The 10,243-nt window shown below is 53.3% G+C and overlaps 1 protein-coding gene across 1 annotated transcript in view; it reads right to left on the reverse strand.

Annotated features, from left to right (window-relative positions):
* Nucleotides 1-6,339, reverse strand: part of NDRG1 (N-myc downstream regulated 1) — a 48,614-nt gene extending 42,275 nt beyond the window's left edge. The window contains exon 1 of the mRNA XM_010972670.3: nucleotides 6,181-6,339. The gene's annotated coding sequence lies outside the window, so the exon portion shown is untranslated. The remainder of the gene's footprint in view (nucleotides 1-6,180) is intronic.
* Nucleotides 6,340-10,243: the final 3,904 nt, after the last annotated feature.

Here is a 10,243-nt window from a genome sequence, read left to right on the forward strand (position 1 = left end):
GGCCCCCAGGACTTCCTAAAGGCCTAGACTCCATCCTTCGATGTGGGTGCAGGTGCTCAGGGAAGGGGTGGGCAGACCACAGCCTCCCAGAAGTCCTTCAGTGAAGCAGAGAAAGAGAGGGACCAGGGACTGTTGATAAGTTTGCATCGATTGTGACTGTCAGGAACTGGCCCAGATTTTGTCCCCTCCAGAACACGCCTGGTTTCCAAGCCACATGAAAGCACTGTTCTTTCCAGCACACTGGGCTCTTTATAGAACAGAATTTAAAAGGGGGTGGGGCAGGGGGATCAATGCACGCTACTGCTGTCTGCTCTAACATCTCCCCCGAATACAGCAGTCCCCAGAAGATTCCAGAGAACAGTCCCATGTCCGCCTCAACCTCAAGGAGAGTAGCCTTGGGGTACGCCTTGCCTCCCCGATTGCTGTGGATGCGTGTGGTCCTTTCTTTGCCAGAGAGATTTTGATATCAAGTTACCAGGCAGTTCCCGGGTTCTCTTGATGTTTTCTGGACCTTTTGAAACCCAAGGCTCTGGGGAGGGTGAGGAAGTTGGTGGCCTTAACTCTCAATGTTTTTCTTACGTAATCAACCTAGTAAACATGGGTGGACTCACTGGACCTTCAAGAAAGTTCCCCCGTCGAGGGCAAGGGAAGTCAAAACCAGGGCCTTCAAAAGCCAGTAAAATGGTGCAGATGCTACTGCCGGAAAGACCAGCAGACCATCCCAACTCCTCGCTTTGCACGGAGGCTGCAGCTCAGGAGCCTCTCACCGACTGTCTGATATGGAAAGAATGCGAAGGGAATCACTAAGGAGGAAGCAGACCCCAGCTGCCTCCTTCCCTGGGTACCAAGCTGTAGCTGGAATGGAACTTCTCTGTGTTCAGCCAGAACACAGAACTAGCGAGAAGGTCAGGCAGTGGATCTGGAACACAATAGCAGGAAGAGGGAGGGGTCAGCGATTCGTCCTCGCCCACCCCCTTCCCTGCACCACCCAGGATCTTCCTGTAGGTTCACAGCGGGAGTTTTGGCAGCCCAGCACTTGTTTGGCAGAAAGATCAGACCATCCGCAGGGACAAGCAGAATAAAGAAAGTCCGAAGGAGGATGCTGGTTGGGTAGCGGATTTTTCTGTGAATCTATGGGAGAAGCATGAGCGGCACCGGCTGGTCTGTGACATCATTTGTTGAAAGCACACAGACAGAGCCAATACTAGCAAAGGACATGGATGGAGACGCGTCCTACAAAACCCTTTGTCCCCGAGATGGGATGATCGCCATGCTGACAGGATTCTTCTCCGAACTGGTCTTGCTGCTTCTGTCCTCTGGAGGATCTGTTAATCTTTCCCACACAAGATGACCCAAGTTATTTCTTTAATAAATGGAGGTCTCTTTTGGACCAACGTTAATTGAGTGCCTGTTAAGTCCCAGGCTCTCAGGTCTCCAGGAAAAAAAGGGTAAAAAAGGAAACACAGCCCAGAATGATCCAAGAAGGGCGTGCAACCCAGCTTGCCTGCCTGGAGGGGAAAACCAGGGGGGGCTTTCCGGAGAAGGAGGTGAGTTCAATGATTAATGAGAGAGGGGAGGAGGTGAGGGTTCCCAGCTGGGAGAATCTTCAGAATTACCTCCCTCTTAAGAATGCCTCACACTCACATCCCAAAAGTGCTGCTCAGAACCTTCTCAAAGCCAGCAGGGTGGAGTTGGGGGTCAAGATGGGGGAACAGGATGGAGCCCTGGTCCCCATCCACCTCTTTGAGCAGAGCTGCACATGGGTGTAAAATTTATACTTGGACAGAGGTTTCCACAGGTTTAGGTGGGGCAGGAGAGGGGGTGGGAATCTATAAAACAAAAGATGAGATCCCCAGACTGCTAATGAGCCTCATTTCCCAACACTTGGGTTGGAGGAACATCCCACTGGACTGGAGATGCCTGGAGATGGAGCCTGGCGGGGCAGGGTTGGGAGGTCTTCAGTAGATATTCGGTATGAAAGTCAAAGACTGGGTCAGAGAGAGACCTGTGTGGGGACCCGGATTCTGTAATCTGATCTGCAATGCCAAGTCAGACTCCCCAGGACTTCCTGGTTCTCTTCTCAAGGTGCCTACCCTGGAGAACTGGGATTCGCGCACACTAGATCAGAGTCCCCGGCCTGCCCTGCACACCCTCCTCCAAACAGCCTGGGCTGGCACAGCAGGGGCCAAGTGAATGCTCAGGGAGTTAACCACTTCGGGCTCTGCAGCAGGGATGACCGTCCCATCCATCTCTGTCCCTGAACTTAAAGAGCAAGTGGAAGGGCGGGGGCTGGGACCAGACTGAGATCAGGGAGGCAGAAAGGGCAGTCTGAGCTGAGTCCAAGAACCCAAGTTCATGCTCCAGAAGGGTATGGACAATCTCAAAGGGCAACACTGCGCGGGAAAGTCTGGGATGGCTCACTTTGAACAGGACCCCATCATTTGATTCTGGACAAGCAAGTTACCTGCCGGGAAAGTCTGGGATGGCTCACTTCGAACAGGACCCCATCATTTGATTCTGGACAAGCAAGTTACCTGCCCGAGCTTCAGTCTTCTGACCTGAGAAATGGCAAAGATGTCTCCTAGCTCAACTGAATGAGGCGATGCCCTGAAATCACAAGGCACTTTAGATAGATAAGAGCTGCTGATGGAGCGCTGTGTCCCCAGACCCTAGAGGTTTGGGAAAAAAGAGTCACTGCTGCCCTATTTGTCTCCCCTGTCCATCATTCTGGAACAGATACCCTCTACTCTGGCTTCCTTCAGTACACCCTACTCCCAACCCAGCCCAGGGAGCTTTGAAACAATGCAGATTCCTGGCCTATCCCAGATCCACCAGGCCTGGAAATCTGCATTTCAGACAAGAGTCCCATTATATTTTTGTGAAATCTGCATAAGCCTAGCTTTTTGGAAAAACTTTAAGAAGCAAACCATGAGCCTGGCATTTGGAAGCACTCCCACTGGCCTGGGTAAGTTTAGAACAAAGGTCTCTGACACTGAATGCCAAGAAAATGCCTTGAGAATGTCATTTGTGGAAATGATTGACAGCAAACTCCCACCTGGTGTCCCCACGTGCCGAGTCCAGGTCTGAGCTCCTTCCATGGATTAGTTCTATTAATATTTACACGTCCCGGTGAGACAGTGTCTGTTATTCCCATTTTACAGAGGAGGAAGCTGAGGCCCAAAGCTCCTGATTGCCACCCTGTACTTTTCACTCAAGCCTTTCTGCAGTCACCCCAACATGCTGACATGACAAAGAACAAAGGCTTTGAAGTCTGACTCTCTGGATCCTAAGCCTGGCTCGCCCCCTTTTAGTCATGTGGCCACAGCCAAGTCCCTTCAATATTCTTGGCTTTGGTTTTCTCATCCATTCAGTGGTGCCAATCCAGCCCAGGCAGAGCTCCTGCAAGGATCAGAGGTGATGCAGCTGATCTGGAGAGAGAGGTCCTGCCCCACCCTGGCCCTTCTGCCTGAGTCAGGCCCCCTCCTTGCTAGAATCTTAGATGCTGAGTCATCATCTTGGCTTCCCTTCTGAAGCCCAGGGCCTTTTGAGTCATGCCTTGGATAGGAATCTCTGGAGTGAGATCCCAAGGAAGGACAGCAGCTTCAGGCCATCAGGAAAACACAATGTGATCTTTCTTCCCCATCCACACCAAGGCAGCTGGGCCAGGAGATTTCAGTGCACTGAGGGAAGAAGAGGGGATCCCGGCTCTTCTGAGTTCTGTGGTCCAGCCTGGAGGGGGCAGTCCAAACCCCATCCACCACCACTTAGCAGGGCTGTAGCCCCTTCTCACTAGACTGATTCTGCTAATCTCTAAAGAACATGCAATCTACACTTAAAATCAACCAATCACCCACATTTTGACTGGAAAGTTTCCTCACTAGAAACTCAGTGGAGATCCAATTTATTTTTATCCCTCTGACAAAAGAGGGACACAAATCAAGACTGAGACCTCCGTGCACCACCTTCAGTCCCAACCAGGAAACCCCCGGAAAAGGTTCTAGAGAGCCGATGTCCAGTTTTAGCTCATCCTTGGCAAGTTGTTCCCTGTCTCTGGACCTCAGTTTCCATCTGTATAATGGGAAGAAGTCGGACCAGGAACTTGGGTGAGTTTTTAATTCTATTCCAAATGATCAAACCAACCATTAGTGATCCCGGACTTGCTTCTCAGGAGAGGAGACCCCAACAGATGCTCCGAGGTCTCCTTGGAAAGCCCAGTCACATGTTACCACCCAGAAGGTCAACTGCCTCCTTGGGACTCTAGCTGTGGGATCAGAGGGGAATAGGGCAGAAGGGAAAGAGCCTTTCAATTCATTCCATGTCTGTATTCCATCTCCTCCCAACTGCCTGGCCCTGGGTCAGGTGCCAGGGTACAGGGCGAGGCAGGCAACGTCTTTCTTCTCACTCTCTAATGGGAGACAAGGACCCGGAAAGCTAAGAAGTCACAGGTCTGGAGACAGCCCAGGTTTTGCTCCTTATACCAGAGCACTGTCTCTTTGGAGGTTCCCCATCACTTCCTGACCACCTGTACCTCACCTACTCCCCTGACCCCCACCCTATACCACCCCAGCACTTACACCACAGAGGGCTGTGCTCTGCACCTTCACCTCAGTCACTCCCTGGCTGGTGGGCCCCGAGCAGGCAGGTGCTGGGGTTTGCATTCTCTGCACATTGTTTATTTCCATTCATGTTTGTGAAACTCAGTAAAGACTCAGGAATTTGTACATAGGAGGAGGTCGGGGTGTAAGATTTGTCTTGAAACTGCATTTTTCACAGCAAGAACACAGTTTGTGTTTAGAGATTTTGTTCATTAGGAGAAGATGAAATATGGCTGAGGGACATTACCGGGAGGCTAAAGCCCTCCTGCGTGGCCACTGGCTGAACTGTCTTCTAATCTTTCATCTTTCCTAGTAACTCAAAGGAACCAAACAAACTGAAGTGCCCGGGACATCTGTGAAGAAGAGTTCGTTTTCCACACAAGATAACCGGGCCCTCCCCCACCAGCTGCCAGGCACCTCCCCCTTCCAAGCCACAGACCGGTGCTGCCCCTGACCCACAGGAACATCTGACAGCAGAGGCGACAGACGGGAGAGTGGGGGAGGTGGTGGGGAGTAAGGGAAAGATCCACTAAATCCCAGCGTCAGCCACTAATTTGACCCAAACGGGGACAGCGCGTTTCCCCCGGAGCCCACCACGTCGCACTCGCCCTGCCCAAGGGTGAATCAGAGACCGCGGCGGATCTCCCGGGAACGTCGGAGCAACTCCAGCTGTTCTCCTCCCTCGAGGGCAGGAGACGCTGGCCCCGGAGGTAGGGGAGAGAAGGAAAGCGGGGGAGGGTGGGCGGAGGCGAAAATGACGCCACTCCAAGCCCCAGCCAGCGCAGGGCCGCCAGATGCCCACACGACCCCCAGGCCCAGGCCACCTCTTCTGAGCTGCCACGGCGGGGGGACGCACCCTGCCCAGCCGCGCTCCTGCGCGTGTCGCACGCGCTGTAACACACTTCGGACCCTCCTCCAACACACACACACACACACACACACACACACACACACACACACACACACACACACGAGCGCGGGCCCCACTCGGGCTTCTAGTCTGAATCGGCCCCCGCCCCTCAGAAGCACACTGGTTCTGGGCACAGTCTGGGAACCAGACGTACCCACGCCCCCTTCTCCAGCCTCAGCCCCAGCGCCTCACCCCTCCCCACCTCCTTTTTACACACGGGCGCTCAATCTCTCCTTCCGCAGACACCCCACCCCAGGGACACACCCCATCCCATCACACACACACACACACACACACACACACTCCAAGTCCCTCCTCCACCTCCCATTTCCAGCGCGCCTCCCGACCCATGGCGCCAGCTGCGCTCTGGAAGGGCCTCGGGAAGCGCGATCAAGGTGTTCCCCGCGCGGCTCTCCTCCACCCCTCCCCGACCCTCAGAATCCCACTTCCTCAGCTGGGGGAAAGCTGAGCAGGGACCTTTTTTTCTCCTCCCTCCAAATCGAAACACTCTATTCCAGCAGTGCCCGCGCCCCGAAGCCCCTCCTCGAGCTCGTGCCACGGGTTCCCCAAGCGCTCGCAGCTCGGAGGGACCACAAAGGGCGGTCCAGGAGCTGCAGCAGCACTCACGGGCGACCGATCCCTCCCTGCCTGGCAAGAAGAGGGCGTCGGGCTTACCGAAGGTAGAGAAAAAAGGTAAAAGGAGCCGGAGCTAGGCTGAGACGTCCAGAGCGGACGAGGAGAGCCGCGAGGATGGGCGTGTGATGCCGAGCCGGAGCGCGGAGCCAGGCGAGGTTTGTTTATGCCCGGGAGGAGGGCGACTTTATAGGCGCCGCGGCCCCGCCCCCGCGCCTCGCCCCGCCCCGCCCCGCCCCGGCCCTCTCGGGCCCGGCCCGCAGCCGGGACACACCCCTCGCCCGCTCCCTCTTCCCCGGCGCTCCTCCCGCTCCCTCCCGCGCGCCTGACGGTGCAGGGGCCGCGCGCGGCTGGCGCCCGCCGAAGCCGCCGCCTGTTGCGCAAGCCTGAGTAGGGGCGCGGCGGGGAGGGGCCTCCTGGCGTAGGCTGCGGTGCGCCTCTGCTGTCCCCTCCCTCGCCCGGAAGGCCGGGGCCTCGGCGTGTGCCACGGGAGTGTGTGCACTGGGGATGCGTTTGTGCGCGGGTGCGTGTGCATCAGGACTTCCGTGTGTCTCTGTATGACCGAGCAGCCTCCATGTGCGTCTCAGAGTTTCTTCTTTCGAACCCCATTGCGCCACGCCCTGACATCCCTTGTGACCGACTCCCCTACTTCCTCCAGATCTTAGCTCCCGAGACCCAAGCGTCCGTCGGCTGCCTTCTCGCCGCTGCCTCCTTTGCTTCCCAGACCCGCTCCCTGCGATTCTCACCCTATGCCCCTTCCTTGTTGCGTCAGCTCTCCGCTGAAATCCTCGCTCCCTTGAATCAAGTCCATCTTGCTCATCCCGCCCTAACGCCTGGGACCCCATTCTTCCCATCCACCTCCCTTTTCTAAGCCTACTCGCCCTTTCCCGCCCAGGGGACCTTCTCACCGCCCCCAGGACTAGGGCTGGAAGGGAAGAGTCTCACTCTTTCCTCGCCCAATTCCCAGAACTTGTACTGAGAACCCTTTCCATGCTTAGCTGCCTTCTCTGCTGTCTGTTTTTTGCCTCTGTGTTCTCAACCCGCTCTGCACAGCAGAATCCCGGGCGGAACCTTTTTTTTAGATGATCCGTGCCCAGGCTCCACCCCAGGACAATTTGATCAGGGATTGCAGACCAGGCATTGGGGTGTTTTAAGAGCTTCCCAGATGGTTCTAATGTGCAGCCCGGGTGAGAATCACTGCACTGGGAGAACATCATTTTATGGGTAAAGAAAGACCCTCTTATTGTCCCCAGGCCCTTTGCCCAGACTTGTGTTAGGAGGTACCTGCGCCCCTCTCCAACCCTCCCTCTGCCTGCTGATGGTGAACCTCCTCCCTTCATCAGCCTAGGTTTTGCTTAAGGCAGGGAAACTGCTCTCCTCTGTGCATCCCATTTGCCTCCATACACCCTGATATTTACCTGTTCTGTCATTCCATGTTGAGTTGCTGCTGGGAGCCAGGTCCTGTGCTCAGCTGCTTGGAAAAGGACTGAGAAAACAAGGTCCTTTCCCGTGGGGTCATTTCATAGGAGTCTCAAGTCTCAGTTTCCCCATCCACACAACAAGAAGGTTAAGCTGAGCACCTTCATTCCGTAACTGGATTGAGCACTAACTATGTCCAGTCTCTGTTCTAGACACCGGGGACATGGTCATGAACAAAGAGTTTGCCACCTCCAGAGCGTCTCTGTTGTCTGAAGACCCTCCCAGATCCAGCAGTCAGTAGGACAGCTTTCTTTTATCCCCCTCACATTCATCCATTTCCCCACATTTTGGCTCAACATTTATTGAGCCTGGCAAATATATAGAGGGTAAAGTTCAAAAGAAGAGTAGGCTGCCTACTCCTTCAGAAACAACTGGGTGCCTTTGTGTGAAGGCTGCAGAAAAGCTTTTTCCCAGGGGAAGCCACTCCCTCCCCTTTAAGGAGGTCTGGGGGGCAGAGCACACAGAGCAGCCTGGGCCTGCAGCAGGGCCTACAGCAGGAGGCTAGGCTTGGTTTAAGAAACCCCAACCTTCTTGAAGACAACATGCAGAGAGCAAGTTAGGGGACAGGGGAGACAAGCAGCCAGAGGCACAGAGAGGAGACGAGAAGAATAGTAACAGGGGAGTAGAATTTTCTGAGAAGGGTGGCATTCTAAAACCAGAGTGAAAGGAGATCGTTGCAGAGTCCAAATCAGCCTGGAAAAGTTCTGACGAAGGTGTCATTTGGATCCTACACTCCCTCTCACAGGCCCAGCACAGCCAGGTTTTCCTTCAGGGCTGCGTGCTTTATTGGTTCTTCCCTGAGCACCCGATGAAGAGGTTTTATTTGCATTTCACTGTAGAAAGGACTGAATCTGGTGCAACCTTGGAAGCACACGTGGGTAGAAGATACTCATCTCATGGAGTGGCCTCAGGGAACTGAGAGCTACCCCACCTCCTCCTCCCCCAGCCCAGGCCAGCTGAGGCAGCAGAAGCTCTTGGGGCCAAATGTGGGTGCAATTGTATTGAGCTATTTAAATGATTTCTCTTTCTCTCTGGTCAGCAATAGAATCAGATTTGCTTAGTAAATGCACATGAGCTGCAAATCCATCACAGGATGAGATTGGATTTTCTGGATGAATGTCCCTGGAAATTTCTATTTATCAACACCTTACATTTTTGCAGAGAATCTTCTAACTAAAAGGACCATAGGGCTTATCCATTCCCAACCTTCTTTCTTGGAATGTATGGGTACCCAGGGTTGCAAGAGACTCAGGAGAAAGCTAGAGTTCCGAGGAAGAGCACCTGATATCAAGGTGGTACCTTGGGCAGTTACCCTGCCTCTCTCTGCATCCATTTCCTCCACATGAACATGGAGGAAACAGTTAAGAGTAGCCATAAGACCTTCTGACCACAATTTATGAGCCACTGTTGCAGTTCCATATTGTTCCCTCCCGTCAAGATGAGAAAGTGTCCCCGAAAAGCCAGCATCTCCCAGCTCTAGACCTGGGCTCCCCCTCCATCTCTTAGCTGCTCCAGAAGCCGTATCTCCCTCTCTTGTGGGTCATTTCTAATCGCCAGTTACATGTTCACAGCCATCAATGGCCCAAGCTGACAGCCCTCTCTTACTCCAAGCCCCCCTCCTGTTACTGCAGCCGTATCTGCTCCCCCTTCCTCCTCAAACTTCTCTAAATAGATGCCCATCCACATAGTCTCCACTTCCTCATCTCCCCTTCCTTTTACTTTTTAGTGTTTAATTTATCCAGTTCCTCATGGGTTACTCTTGGCTTAATAATTCTACAAAGCTTGTTAGGAAAAACATAGCCTTTACTGCTTCCTCACCAACCCCCCACTTTCTCACTTCCCCCCCCTCCTCGGAAGCCTCTCTTCCATCTCTTTGCAGGTTGTTTGTGTCTCTTCTCTGCCACTCACCAGCTCTCTGCCCCTGGGAAAGCTCTAGAATTTCCTGCCTCAGCTTCCTCATATAGAGGATACATATCATAATAGAGTTAACATCTAGCATCGTTGTAAGAAATATATAAGTTAATCCATGGAAGGCACTTAGAACAGTGCCTGGCACATAGAGAGCGCTTGATAAAATGTTAGCCACCATCATCATCATCACCACCACATCCCATCTCTCCTGGTGTCTAGCATAGTATCTGACTCATACAGAAATCCAGTAAATATTGGTTGAATAAGTGAGGGAATGCAAGTGTTTCCCTCTGACCTCTCCCTACTTTTTGCAGCCTTGCTTGGGCTTCGTTGGGAGGGAAAGGGACCTTTCTACTTGCTTCAGGAGCCCAAGTCAGAGAATCTGTATGTGTGGACCTAAGGAAACTCTCCTGATCCTCTGAGAGCATCCTGACCTATAATAGCCAGTTGTAAGCAATGGGGAAGATCTCCAAAAGAAAAACAATTCCAAATGAGGTTGGATGTTAGCCTACGCTCAGGGTTCCTAGTGATTCTTTTACTTTGAGCAGAAATGAAGAGACATACAGTGTTTAGCCCATAAAAATATCGATTTCTCTCTGCTCCTGGTTTGTAACAGTTTGTCAGGGCTGCCGTAACGAATGACCACAAACTGGATGGCTTAAAACAACAGAGATGTATAGTCTCACAGTTCTGGAGGCCAGAAGTCCAAAATCAA

Source organism: Camelus bactrianus, chromosome 25, assembly GCF_048773025.1.
Source record: "Camelus bactrianus isolate YW-2024 breed Bactrian camel chromosome 25, ASM4877302v1, whole genome shotgun sequence".
NCBI lineage: Eukaryota > Metazoa > Chordata > Mammalia > Artiodactyla > Camelidae > Camelus > Camelus bactrianus.